Consider the following 15359-nt stretch of genomic DNA (forward strand, 5'->3'; position numbering starts at 1 on the left):
GATTCTTTTAGAGTACTGTTATTTGCCAAAAAGAGAAAATACCTTGAGTGATAGGAGAACAATGGTTCCATGGCTAGAAATATAAAACAGAGAGGGATACCAGGGGGAAAAATGCATTCTGGTTTGCACCTAGTGAATTTCCTAGTGCCTGCAGAGATGTCCAGCAGACACTTGGAAACTTCAACTAGAACAAGGGACAAAAGTCAGAGCTGAAGATAAAGAACTAAATCCCTTGCAAGAAGGTAATGACTGAAATTAAGCAACTGAAAGAGAACGCCAAGGGAGAAGCCCTGGAAAGAGGAAGGGTCCATCCTTGGGATCAACTGCCCGAGGATGCAGGAGCCAGAGAAGGACGTATAGGGGCTGAGTAGGAGAACCTCAAGGATGATGCTTCTGAAGCAAAGTTAAGAAGAATCTGCAGAGGGGATGGCCCACAATGCCAAGTGGCACTCTCTCTGAAGTCAAGGAGATCAAGACCAGGTAAGAAGCCACTGGGATGGACCATTTGGAGTCACTAGCAGTTCTCATTGGGCAGGTATGTTGTTTTGGGGATGAAAGCCTGAACGCAATGGGTTAAGAAGTGGGACTGGGAAGAACTGATCTGGAGGCAGAAGGTGTCTGTAAACTGGGTCCCAGAGTGTTAAACCTGCCCAGGATCACAAGGTTAGTTAGTGACAGAGGCAGGACCATTATTTGGATATGCTAATCTTTTTTCCTTCATACCACACTCCTTGTAGATATACAAAATTTTCTTTCAGGTTTCTTTCAAATAATAGATCCATTTGGCTTTGTGTGATATATAGAGGAAAGGATGACTGTCCTACGTATGTCTGACTTGGTGAAATTAATATTACCCTTGGACATATGATGCTTAATAATCTCACTGAAACAACCTCAACAGATTGTTTCACTGTCACCTGCCTCAGGCCTGAAAGACCACAGTAAGAAGCTTATTCAGTGCAAGATGTAATCAATGCAAAAATCAATCAAGATTAAACCAATGAAAAATCAATACAAGACTAGCTGGATGATTGGATCCATGCAATCCCTGGATCTCCTGAATACCAAGAACTCTCTACTGACCTTCAGCTGCCCACCCACAGGAATGGTGACACTCGGGGCTTGATCATCACCTGAAGCTTCCCCTCATGAACCCCTGACCCCCCATCTCATCTCCTCATCCCTTCATATCTGCTCTTTTACCTCACAGATACCGCAAGCCCCTGATCCTCTGTCTTCTCCTAATCATCAGCCTGCTCCAGGCTGAACTTCATTGTTGATCACAAGTCCTCTTCTCTCACAGACTCTTCAACTCCCTCGCACCACAGTCCTACTACTGCCCCTGCCCAGCAAAACAGACAGGCTGGCCAGCAGCACCATAACCAGCCTTGTCTGCTCTCTTCACCCTGGCTGCTAAGGCCAATATAGCATCCTGGATCTCTAGCATCCATCTGCCCACTAGTCCTTTGATTCATCCAGCGTGAACTTCCTCACCTTGCCAAGCCTCAGCTCAGTCTTCACGTGACCTCTCTCTCCTTCTCTTGCATCACACCTTGTGTGTGATCCTTTCTCTTGATCAGAAAGGAACCCTTCACCTTCCTTCCCCCTTCACTGTAAGTACATTTACATTCACACTCATCCTTTTTTCCTTTTCCCTAGCGGCTGCAGCTCAGATCTTCCTCTTCTTGTTCAGAGTTAACCATTGCCCTGAGCCACATTCATTTCTTTCCAGGTGCCACACCCCCAGCCTCTTCGTCCCTCTGGGATACTTGTCCCCCAAGTTTATAATTATGGGAGCACTTTTCCAGGCCTGAAACACCCACCGTTTGACCAGGTGCTCCTCTAGCTTCTAGCAAATCCCCTTCCCCCGCCTTCTCACCCAAACTTTCAAAAATGTAGCCTACACTCTTTCTTCTTCCTCATTGCCCATTCCTCAGTTGCTACAGCCTGGCTTCTGCCCTCCTTCCTCAGCTGAAACCAGTCTCCCAGGCTCCCATATGCTAGCTAACGAGCTTCCCCTCCTTCCCTCACCAACCCCTCTGCGTTGTCTACATTGTTAATGACTCTCTCATACTCAAAACTCCCCTGGCTTCTGTGACCCTACACTTTCACGATTCTCCTCCTCTTTCATTCATTCATTCATTCATTCATTCATTCAAAAAAAATCACTTATTGGCACTTACTACGTGCCAGGGATTACAGGGATCTAGGGGTGAGGAAAGCAGACACAACGCCCGTCCTTGTAGAGCACACTGTCTGGTGAGAGAGTCAACAGTAAACAGGCCAGGAAACAGGCAGCCAATTCTTGTTATTCAGCCTAGTTATGGTCTAGTCTATAAAGCCTCTGCAGACAATGAATTAAGGAACACTGAATCACTGCTCCTGGGAAGAGTACGCTTCCTTCCAGCCTCTGGTCACAATATTTCATAAACCAAACATACATGATCTTCTTTTATATATGTTTATTTTACAGACACCTTATTTAATGTATATTTATGAGTAATTAATTATATGCAGTATTTTTAATAAGAAAACACTAGCTGAGAAGAGTTTAACATTTTCCTGATCCTGAGTAACGATTTCTCCCAGGTCAGAGTCTCTCTGTTCATTATAATCATTTCCTGAGCTGCTTTCTCATCTTGCCGTAGCATCCAGGACCAGTGGCCTTAGATTGATGCTTTTATTAATTTGCTGGATTTATTCTCTCTCTCTCTCTCTCTCTCTCTTTCACTTTCTCTCTCACTCTCTCTCTCACACAGACACATGCACGCACACATGCACGCACACATACATGCCCCAAAGCACAAAATACACACACATTTAGCATTTTTCAACTCAAGTCATCGGAGCTTGTGTCTCATCTCATTATCATCCTACAAATCATCTTGACACATTTATTTCTGCTTCTCCAACTTTAATTTCTAGGATGCTGATATGGTTTAGCTGTGTCCCCACCCAAATCTCAACTTGAATTGTATCTCCCAGAATTCCCACATGTTGTGGGAGAGACACAGGGGGAAGTAATTGAATCATGGGGGCTGGTCTTTCCCATGCTATTCTCGTGATAGTGAATAAGTCTCATGAGAGCTGATGGATTTATCAGGGCCTTCTGCTTTGCTCCTCTCTCATTTTTCTCTTGCCACCACAATGTAAGAAGTGCCTTCCTCCTCCCGCCATGATCCTGAAGCCTCTCCAGCCATGTGGAACTGTAAGTCCAATTAAACTTCTTTTTGTTTCCAGTTTCTGGTATGTCTATTAACAGCATGGAAAGGGATTAATACAGATGCTGTGTTTAAAATTCAACTTGACACATATTTTCCTGAGAATCAAGATGGAATTGCATTAGGCAGAGGTGAATGTGAAGATTACTGTGGATTCAGCGAAGGGCAGAAGTATAGAAATGAGAGTGACTCCAGAGTCAGACAGACTGGGAAAAGATTATGACTGCCATTCACTAACTGAGGCCTCAGCTAAGGCACTTACCTTCTCTGAGCCTCAATTTGCTCATCCACAAAGCGGAAGTAAAGTATCTCAAAAGAATGCTGTGAAGATTAGATGTATATTTCATGCAGGTTCCCTGGCACACAGTTAGGGCTCAATTAATGCCACTTTCTCCCCCTTCAGACTTATTCAGTTCTCAGGATGATCTCTGTGCCACTTGCCTGGAGCAATTTTTTGGGCCCACTGGAGTAGGAGCTGGTATTAAGAGCACCTTTCGGTACTGCAGAGAAGGAAATTCTCATGGCTTAAACATGGAGTGAGAGAGCTCGAAGAGGAGGCAGGAATCTTGGGAAAAGAAGAAAGGGGTGGTGAGACAAGAGGCAGTTTCTAGCATCATGGGGAGGGGAAGAGGAGATCAAAACAAGGTACTGTGTGTGATGGGGAAGAAAGAACTGGGAGGAAAAGAAGGGAGCAGGCGGAGTGAGGCAACCAACCAAAGCAGGGAAAGCAAATGACTGTCACCACATGGGCCACCGTCTCTCCACGGTGGGAGAAGCCAAGCACCTCCTCAGACTCAGCTCACAGGAAGGTGACACTGCAGGAGAAGGCTCTGGGAGGTCCTCATCAGGGTGCAGGGCCCCCAGCCAAGAAGAAGGAGCCGCTGTGAAGTCTATTCCCATGGCTAGGTTGCTGAACCCCGAGTGTGGAGACATATGGGGCAAAAGAGAGCATCAAACGAAATAGGGAACCCAACTATCAGGCCTAGCTGTCATGTGGGTCTAAACTCCAACTTCTTTTAATATAAGGACCCATATTTAAGTAAAAAATGGACATACCTCCTTCATGAGAGTACTTACACTTATAGCCACATGGCACACAAAAACTGCTTAGTGCAAATGGAGATATTTGAGGGCTCCTTTCAATTATGTCACCACCACTCCACAGGGATCCACAGCCATGGGATCCAGAGCAACTCCATGAGAGAGAATGAAAACCCCAAAATTTATCAAAGGGCTCTGTTTTCCAGGTTTACAGAGGGAGAATTGGGGTCCTTGTGTCGATTCTTCCAAGGGAAAGGACCACCTCCTCCCCTCTCCCTCTGCACTCCAGAGCAGCAAAGTCTGACCCTTATAATTACATTCTTGCCGCACTTGGATTTCTTCCCGTTTATTCCCCACCCCCATTCCCCCCTTTGCCAAATTCCTCTTCCTGATGAGTCAGGGATTAAAAATGCTTGGCATCCTTGCTGAATAAATAGTATTTGTCCACAGTGACACTGGTCAGTGGCAAACTGCCTTTGTTCTGTGATGAGGAGCATGAGCACACAACTTGTAAGTTGTCTATCCAGGACTCTGGTCCTATATGAGCATCAAACTCATGCCCTTGGCCTTGTTTATGTCCTGTTGCAACTAGCTAGGCTGGCTTGCACAGAGGGAAGGAGTGAAGATAGAGGGAGAAAGGGAGAGAAGGAGGTGGGGGGAGACAAACATGTGCTGGTTTTATACAAATCTTCTCCCATTTAATCATACCTGTGATGTAGACAGAATCAGTCCCATTTTACAGATCCAGAGAAATTCAGTCAGTTGCCAGATTTGCAAGGGTTAGAAAAACTAGAATGTGAACTCTCCTATTCTGAGTGGGAGCCTGTCATTGTTTGAGCCACATCAAGCCACTGATGGAAGTGAGCAGGCAGTTGACTGAAATTGATTGCCTTTCTGCCAGCCTCTAGGCCTTAGGAAATGGCCTGCCTCAGATAGAATGGAAATTGCAGTGGGCATCAGACAGCACGTTCCTCTTCCCCCTTGGCCTCTGGCGTCAGGCTGCCCCAGAGGGAGATCTGTTGTGTTTCCAGCAGCTCTGGAAGAGACGTTTCTCCTGGAGTGGTGGACACAGCAGTGTCCTGTTATTCCCCTGCAAGTCCCACTGGGGTGTGGCAGCCATGGCAGGAATTGCTTACTTCCCTTAGCAGGCCCTGACCATCACAGGTGCTCACATTAGCTCAGGAAACTGCCATATGAGCTTCTTATGTCTCCTGCCTTTCACAGCTTCAGGCACCTCTTCAAATGCTTTTTAATTCAGCTGGCGTGGTGGTTCACAACTGTAATCCCAGCACTTTGGGAGGCTGAGGTGGACAGATCACTTGAGCCCAGGAGTTTGAGACCAGCCTGGGCAACATGGTGAAACTCTGTCTCTACAAAAAAATACAAAAATTAGCTGGGCGTGGTGGTGTATGCCTGTGGTCCAAGACACTCAGGAGGCTGAGGTGGGAGGATCACCTGAACCCAGGAGGTCGAGGCTGCAGTGAGCCATGATGGTGCCACTACACTCCAGTCTGAGCAACAGAGTGAGACCCCATTTCAAAAATAAATAAAATAAATAAACAAATTCAGACTCTCACAAGCCATTCATTCCCAAAGATTCCATTTGTGCTTAAGTCTGGTACTTTACAGACAGGATGAACAAGGCTCAGAGAAGCAAAGAGACTTCTGAAGGTCACATGGCAAGTGAACGACAGAACTAGGGCCAAAATCAAGGTCCCTGACTATTCTTCAGTCACTCAGCAGACATTCATTGAGTGCCTAGAATCTGCTAGGCACCACTCCGGGTGTCGGGTGTCCATTGCAGTCTTAGAAGCAAGCTGCGCTGCTCCACTGGGGCTTCCCTGCTCCCCTCTCCTGGATGCTTTTCATTCCCAGCCCCAGAGTCTAACCCCGAGACCTCCAGGGCCACTCACCACAGCATTCCTGAAGACTTAGAAGAAGTGCTTTTGTGTGCAGCCCTTTCCTCCAAGACCCTGGAATGCACGTTCGCAGGACTTGCTGATTTATGGCCATGTTGCCTTTCAAAGAATTCCCTGGCCTGCGTTAAGTCAACAGATTTGAGAAAAGGCTTGTTAAAAGTTCTGTCACAGGAGCCAGTTGTTCCTTGTGTTCGCAGGATGCTTTCGTTAACCCTGGGCCCTGCTCAGGCCAGTAACAGCACACCCTGGGCCTACGACTGCTCAGGATCTGTGTGTAAGATATGGAAACTCTGTCATATAAATGTATTTAGTGCCGTATCCAACCCTGCCCCTCCCGTGAATAGCCCTAAGCCTCTATTCTGTCATTTATCATTCTTTGTTTTAACTGCCTTAATCGTTTTTGTGATCATATTAGCCTATTTTCTATTTTTATCCTCTTGTCATTCTGCCCGTCAACTGAGAGCAGTGCCACATCGTGTTTGGACGTGCTGACCTTTCTGAAAACAATTCATTCATTCACTGATTCATTCATTCATCCACTCATCCATTCAACAATCCTGGCCCTGTCCTGGGAACTGAGGATGCAGCAATAGAGAAATAAAGATGGCTGCTGCCTGCCAGGTGCACTGCCCAGATCCTTGTTCAGGGCCACTCTGCTCATTCCCCAGCTGCCAGAATTGTTACTGGCTGATGACCCACACTGAGTCCTCCCTGTGAATTGTCCTTGGCCAAAGGGAGCTGTGTCCCCTTCCTGGGGACACTCTGCATCCAATGACTGGCTGATTTGGGGCCCACCTCCTTTGTCTCAATTCAGGACATCCCTGAAGCACTTCCCCAGCTTCAGGGCTCCCCTGGGAATCAGCGGAGACCTCTGTTGCAACTGAATCACAATCCAAGTCCACTCTCTGCCCAGTCTTGCCTCCTTCACACCCTATGGCTGCTGTGCCTGAGAGCACCCCCCGCCATAACCCTCCTGGAACACAAATCTCCAGCTCAGAGTTTTGTTCCCAGGGAGATCATCCTATGACACCTGCTATCATGCAGTTTGTATTCTAGGAGTGACAGAAAATTAACAAACACAGTTATGTGAAAACTGACATTGCTGTGGGAAGAAATAGAGGGGGGTCAGGGGATCAGGGATACAGAATGGGAAGAAGATTAATTCTTCATACTCAACAGAATGATTGGAATAGGCATCTCTGAGAATGTGACGTTTGAGCAAAGACTTGAAATTAGCAAGTTGAATGTCCAAAAGCTTCTGAATCCAAAATTGAGCCTGGATCAGTCAGGATTTCCCAGAGAAACAGAACCAATAGGATGTGAATGTGTATATGTGTTTGTGTACATATATGTGAATATATACATGCATATACACTAGGATCTGTTTCAAGGAATTGGCTAATGGCATTGTGGAGCCCAGCAAGTCTGAAGTCTACAGGGAAGGCCAGCAGCTGGAATAGGTAGGAGTTGATGCTTTAGTCTTAGGGCAGAATTTCTTCTTCTCTGGGAAACCTCAATTTTTGCTCTTAAGGTCTTCAACGGGTGAGGTGAGGCCCAATCACATTATGAAAGATAATCAGATTTACTTATAGTCTACTATTTGTGAATGTTCATCGCATCCCCAAATACCGTCACAGCAGCACCTAGGTTAGTATTTGATTAGGCACTGGGTACTATAGCCTAGCCACACTGACACAGGCACCTGACAATCACAGCTACTCTGTCTCACACATATGCATCCCAACACCTTTCCCTGCTTTACTTTTCTCCTTAACACTCATTAAGAGCTAACATTCTGTGTATTTTACCCTCCCCAGTGTCTTATACCAAGCCCCTTCATTCATTTATGTAGTACCTGTTTATTATCTTGAAAACATATAAGTTGGTAGCCTTCCAGTGTGAGTATCCCTAAGAGAAAATACACATAAAAAAATAAGGACTTAGAAATAATAGTTGGGGTGGAGGAACTTCTGGCAGTGGCAGCTCAAGTGGCCAAGACAAGATGGGTCAAAGTCAGGGTGGTGGTCATGGTCCTGGATGTGGCAAGAAGGATGACAAGGACAAGAAAAATAAGTACTAAACTCCTGTACCAACTAGAGTGGGGGAAAAAGAAGAAAAAAACAAAGGGACAAGATGCTGCCAGTAAACTGCCACTGGTGACACTTCATACTCACTGTCGGTTAAAATTACTGAAGTTAGAGAGAATTAGACTATCTTCTCATGGAGGAAGAATTCATTAGAAATCAGGAACAAACAAAACCATTAGAAGAAAAGCAAGAAGAGGAAAGATCAAAAGTGGATGATCTGAGGGGGACCCCGATGTCAGTAGGAACCTTGGAAGAGATAATCGATGACAATCATGCCATCGTATCTACATCTGTGGGCTCAGAACACTATGTCAGCATTCTTTCATTTGTAGACAAGGATCTGCTGGAACCTGGCTACTCGGCTCCGCTCAGACACAAGGTACATGTCGTGATAGGGCTGCTGATGGATGATATGGATCCCCTGGTCACAATGATGAAGGTGGAGAAGCCCCCCAGGAGACCTATGCCAATACTGGGGTGTTGGACAACCAAATTCAGGAAATTAAGGAATCTATGGAGCTTCCTCTCATTCATCCTGAATATTATGAAGAGATGGGTATAAAGCCTCTTAAAGGGGTCATTGTCTGTGGTCCACCTGGCACAGGTAAAACCTTGTTAGCCAAAGCAGTAGCAAACCAAACCTCAGCCTCTTTCTTGAGAGTGGTTGGCTCTGAACTTATTCGGAGGTGATGGGCCCAAACTCGTATGGGAAATGTTTCAAGCTGCTGAAGAATATGCACCATCCATCGTTTTGGGGACCATCCAATGTCCCAATTGAGGCCAGTGGGACAAAAAGATGTGACTCCAATTCTGGTGGTGAGAGAGAAATTTAGCAAACAATGTTGGAACTGGAACTGTTGAACCAGTTGGGTAGATTTGAGTCTAGGGAAGAAGTGAAAGTTATCATGGCCACAAAACAAATAGAAACTTTGGATCCAGGACTTATCAGACCAGGTCGCATTGACAAGAAGATCGAGTTCCACCTGCCTGATGAAAAGACTAAGAAGCACATCTTCCAGATTCACACAAGCAGGATGACACTGGCCGATGACATAACCCTGGACGACTTGATCATGGCTAAAGATGACCTCTCTGGTGCTGACATCAAGGCAATCTGTACAGAAGCTGGTCTGATGGCCATAAGAGAACATAGAATGAAAATAACAAATGAAGACTTCAAAAAATCTAAAGAAAATTGTTCTTTATAAGAAACAGGAAGGCATCCCTGAGGGGTTCTATCTCTAGTGAACCACCGCTGCCATCAGAAGATGGTTGGGAGCTTTCTCAGTCCCTGAAAGGGATGAGGTTGGGGGAGTTGTCCAGAGGAATCCCTGTTCCCATTGATTTTTATTAGCAAAACATCCTGTGTGTATTTCAGAGTACGATGTGTAAGTGCCCAGTGGGTAGCCTTTGTCTGTTGGTCACTGTGCAACACTCTGCTTCCAAATATAGCATGCTGTTTCACCAAAAAAAAAACAAAAAAAAAAGGTGGTTGATGCTAAACAAGAGGTGGTGTCAGGTGGGTAACATGAAAGTGCTGGTTAATATCCCGAGTTAATGGGTTCAGAGATTTCAAAGGAGGATGAAACTTTGACTTGAGAAGGATTTTTTTTACCTTTCTGAGGTTTCATCTGAGAGAGCAATCCACTTGGGCACAAAATGAATTTATAAGAGCAGCAAACAGAACCAAACCTGAAAGCATCACCAGTCTCCGTGCTGGGTCTATTTGAGCACCTTGATGCCAATTCTCTAAGCCTGAGTGGGAGGCAGGCTTACCTAGAGTTTCTTTACTTTTTAAGTATGTGCAATCTGATGACCCCTTCTCTCTCATCAGGTTCAGCTTTGTCTGACCAGTACTTAAGGCAAATGTTGGCCTCACAAACTTTTCCAAACACCAAGCATTTAATAAGAGTATCAACTCTGGCTCATGCAAAAGTGGGTGACTTATAGAAATAATGGGGACAGAAACAGAGGTGTTGTTGTCAGCTAATCATCCCTTTTCCTGGAAAATTTAAATATTTTCCATAAAATTATTATACAGTTATTCACTTTAAAGCTATTCTCAAATGTCCATAGAGGCTCAGTCATGAACGAATATTCATTGAGGCTTCACACTTTCTGGGCATGTCAGGAAACATCCATGTAATAAATAGACATGAGCACATATCTATGAAAACTTGGCTAGTTACTCAAGGCAATGTGTGTCCAAGCATAACCTGGAAATTTGTCCCATGAGGATTCAGAAGCAGGAGAGAAAATGTCACTATTAACTGAAATGCATAGAAAAGGCTTCGTGATGGAAGGAGAATAGAACTCAGGCAGAGAAGAGGAAAGAAGGACCTCTGGGTGGGAAGGCACCCAGAGCAAAGGCACCCAAGTGGGAATGCGTGTGCATATTAGGATGCAGAATTCTCTCTGTTATACGTAGGGGTCAAGGAGGTGGGAGCAATGTAAGAGCTGAAGAATGTTTTCAGATGTAGAATTAGCATATATAAAGGAATAAGATTTTTTTCTGATTTATAAAAGTATTTCTGTAAGTTCTTCTAAAATTAAGCAACATGTAGTTTAAGATCTAACAAATCATTCTTTTTAAGAAGAACAAAATTATATGAGAAAAGACTCCTTTCTCCCCGTTGTATGAGTTGTTAATTCTCCATTGTTCTCTATGTGTTGGTTATGTATCTATTGCCTCTTGGATCCAAGCCCACCTTTCTATACTCTGCTCTCGGATATGGTAAGCCATCTGGGGTGTTCTGCCTTAGACGCTGCCAGCAGGGGCCTTAGAGCGTGACTGGAGGGTGGGAGGAAGGAAAGGGACCCTCCTTCCTGGTTTTTGCACTTTCTGGGGGTGTCTCTCCAGCAGCAGTATTGCTCCAGCAGCATAGTTGGTGTCAGCTTTCCGCAGCCCCAGAACCAGCCTCCCATTCTCTGTCGCAGGCACTAGCAAGAGCCAGGCGATGCCCATCTCTAGGGGGTTGAGCTCAGTCAGTGGGTTCCCCTCTGAGCCACTTGATTCTGCTAACTCTACCTCTTGATGGTTGCTTCCTCAGGCCTAGAGTGGGTAACTGCTTTGTCAAATTAATTTTATTTTTTAAGATAAGTTCATAAAACATAAAATTCACTGTTTGAAAGCATACAATTCAGTGGTTAGTAATAAATTCATAATGTTGTGCAACCATTACCATGATCTAATTCTACTATGTCTTCATCACTCCAAAAAGAAACACTGTATCTCCCAGTTGCCACCAATTACCTTTTTTTACTTTGCAGTCAACAAGTGTTTCCTGGAGAGATACTCCTAGACTGTGTAAATATCCCATTCTGTACTCAACTTTCACTCTCCAGTTTTCAAATCTATTCATACATTTTGCTTAAAATAATTACTATGGTTCTCAAATTGCTCTAAGTCCTGAATTTTTTCAACATTCATTAGCTGGCATTCTACTGTAGGAAAGAGCATTCTCTTTCCATTTATGTGTTCATTTGCTTATTATACCAGGATAGACTCATGGATATCTATTTTAATCAATGGGAAATAATCTAATACTGTGGTTACTTGGACACACAAATCATCCCAGATTGGACCAGCTGGCCCCCCTTCCAGCTGTCCCATGTCCTCTATGTTGCCATCATTATTTGATTACTTTCTTACCTTCTGGAGCAACAAGATGTTCTAAACTTGGCATATTTTTCCTGGTCCACCTGTGAGATCGGCCATTTCTCCAAGGAATTCTGGTCCATATTCATGGAAAATAGTGTAATATTTAGAAACTAAATTCTAGATAGGATCTTTGTTATTGGATTTCACTACTCCCAAGCTCTCTCCGGTATAAAGCTAGGAAACATATGTATTTGTGTACATGTGTGCATGTGTATACATATGCACACATGAAGATATTAAAGTATATGCACACAATCATAGAAATGTATATCAATGTTTTATTTCTTTAACCCCACATAGTGCAAATTCTAAATTTACACCAAAACTTCTCATCCTAATCCCATAGACTACAGGATTCATTCTAGCTTTCTCCTTTTCTATATTTATTACTGTCTTTTCTTGCAGTGAGAAACCTGGCTCCCACCACCTCATTACAATGACTTATTTCCTCAGCCCTCTTGTTCACTGCTTTTACTCCATCTTCCAAGCCCAGAGAGCTACCACCCCCATTTAGCCATCTTCCTTGAATGGCCAGAAACCCCATGCGGCCGATAATCTATTTGAAAACATTTCATTAATGATAAAAATACATATTGTGATCTAATGACTTAAACCTATTTCCTTTGCAGAAAGTGTTGCAAATGTTATAACACAGCAAACTCCTTGAATGTGTGTGTCTTCCAGTAATTTTGATAGACTGGCCAGAGTGAAAGTTAGTCCATGAATGTAATAGAGTGTTTTCTCTAAGAAAAGCTAACTTTATGCCTTTAAATCCATGAGTTACACATGAACATGACATGAGCAAACACGTATTGTTCAATGGTTCCTGGTGGCCACTGTTTTTATTCTGGATTTTTGCTTCATAAAAATGATAAATCTGATGTTACAAACTTTCTAAGGAAGCTCACATTTTTCCTAATGCTCAAAATTGAAAGGAAAAAGAGGCCGCATGGCTTCAAGAGCCACTTAGCATTGCAGTTCAACTGTTAAAAATTACAAACAAAAATTTTATTTAATTTCTTGCTTGCCCTTAATAGGAAAGGCATCTTTACAGGATTGTTGATTATAGTGTCTGGAATGGTTCATACTGGAAGATCCTCTCAGCTAATCAGACTCTGCTCCTTTTTCTTTTCACTAGATGCATTGTGGCCTGAACATGAACATACGTGGTGCTAAGTAATTTTTTTTTTTTTTTTTTTTGAAACAGGGTCTTGCTCTGTCACTCAGGCTGGAGTGCAGTGGCGCAATCATGGCTCACTGCAACCTTAAGGGCTCAAGTGATCTTCTTGCCTCAGCCTCCCAAGCAGCCGGTGTGTGCCACCACACTCAGCCAATTTTTTAATATTTTTTTGTAGAGACGGGGTCCCATTATGTTGCCCAGACTAGTCTCAAACTCCTGGGCTCAAGAGATCCTCCCGCCTCACCCTTCCAAACTGTTGGGATTACAGGCATGAGCTACCAGGCCTGATCAGCAATGTATACCTTCTCTGACTCTTAAACCTGCCCTGGGGCCACTGGTGTACTCATTGTATTTAACAACCAGCTTTCCGGAGTGCTGCGGGGAGAAGGGTAGTCCTGATTTGCAGTAAATGGCCATTTTTGTAGCATAAATACTCCCACCGTGGCCAGCGTCAAGCTTCCAACACGACATCACTTCACTGGGGGCGAGGAAGAGATTACACAACTGGCTCTCATGAGCTTGTGTGAGCCACCTCCAGCCCGGATGCCCGTGTGTACCTATAAACCAACCAGAGCCACTCACCCACTTAAGCATTGTCTCCAAACTGCCAGTGACCTAAAAAAAAGTTCTGTACACTAGAGAGATAAGGGTTCAGGAAACAGGCCATAGTCCTTGATTTCAGGTGCTCACATGCTTAATTCAGAGAGATGATTGTCCTGTATCCATGATCAACAGAGAGGTTCTTGCTGGGAACAAGAGAAACGGGAAGAGAATAAGTGAAAGAAAAAATAAAATCAGCGAACTGTCTTGAAGTCAAAACTGAGCTTGCGGTAAAGCATATGAGATCAACCACCTCCTATGTTTTCACAGTTCTGCTCTGCCTGGAGGGAAGTGCCAGCTCCAAAGGAGGTCCAGCTGGTCTCCTGTGGGCAGGATTTGCAGGCTGAGGGTTAAAGGCACCCTAAGCCATGGAGCACCTCTGACCCCCACTGGCTGCTGTGATGCATTGCATCTCAGGGATGGCCAAGGCCCCTCAGTACATTGCCCTTTCCTAACCACAGGTGACCAGTTTCTCCTTCGATGTATTGTCAGGACTTTCCACCAAATGCCATCCATTGATCATCCATCTCCTTTGAGATATTTTCACTCTTTATCTACTTCTCCTCTGGGCTGGTTAGATACTTCTAAGTCACTGTATAGTGCATGGATTTTATTTTCATTTTTGTTTGATCAGAAAATGAGTCAAGAGAAGATATGACGTTGTTGCATATGTAGTTGATTTTCATTTCTCTTTTTCTCATCCTTTTGGTGACAAACACCAGGAAGTGCTTCTTTTTGTAGAAGAAGTCCTTCACCACCTATTCTGTGTCATCATCTGAAGTGCATGCTGTCTTGTGGTCCCTTTGGTAGAGCAGGAGCACCACCCACAGCAACAAAACATGCCCTGAGTCTCTGGAGGGAGCCTGGGCAGTTAATGAATCCCAGGGCCAATGGACCACAAAGCCCAGTCCATAATTAGAGAGCTGCATCCGTTGCGCACACGCAAGTGTCTGATTCCATCGGTTCACTTTGGTATCTGTATGGCATCTCTCTATTTGTATGATACCTTGGTAATCTGACTCATTAATTAGACCAGACCAAAGCAAGCTGAGGGAAAGGCAGAGTATGTGTGGGTAAGGAGCATGCCTTCCAGTGGGTTTGCTCCAACCTCAGCAATCTCTACTGATTTCCAGCCTTGTTCTAAAAACAAAACATTAGTTGTACATTCCAGGTATTCCTCAAAGGAGTTATTTTTTTCCAGTACCCTGTATTAAATTAATTTTGATTTTGTGTCTAGTCTCACCGCTTTAGATCATAACCTGGGTGTAACTTCCTTTTGCTGAGCAGGAATAGTCTTGCCTCTCTACGTATCACTTTCAAACATAAAATTCTGGGTTTCTTATTCTAAAGAATTGCTTTCTGCTCTTGTTTCTCATGGCCAGCAGAGGGACTCCAGAGTAACCCTCAGACAGAGTGTGAGGTTGGGCCACTTTGTGGTGGTGAAAGATCGCCCAGCTCTCTAGAGAAGAGACATTTAAACCTAGGGTTTCCCAGCACACATACAAAAGGCTTGAGAAATAAAGCCGGGTCTCTCAGGACCACAGGTAACAATAATCTTTCCCTGGGGCTAAGAAGAGCTTTGTAATCACATCCACCCCAGCAGAGAGAAAGAAAGCAGGTTAGTGCTTCTTCTTTTTTTTTTTTTTTTTA

The 15359-nt window shown here is 44.3% G+C and overlaps 1 pseudogene; it reads left to right on the forward strand.

Annotated features, from left to right (window-relative positions):
* The first annotated feature begins 8183 nt into the window (after nt 1-8183).
* LOC105553728 lies at nt 8184-9513 on the forward strand (annotated as a pseudogene).
* The last annotated feature ends 5846 nt before the right edge of the window (nt 9514-15359 follow it).

The sequence above is a fragment of the Mandrillus leucophaeus genome, unplaced genomic scaffold (assembly GCF_000951045.1).
Source record: "Mandrillus leucophaeus isolate KB7577 unplaced genomic scaffold, Mleu.le_1.0 Scaffold605, whole genome shotgun sequence".
NCBI classification, from domain to species: domain Eukaryota; kingdom Metazoa; phylum Chordata; class Mammalia; order Primates; family Cercopithecidae; genus Mandrillus; species Mandrillus leucophaeus.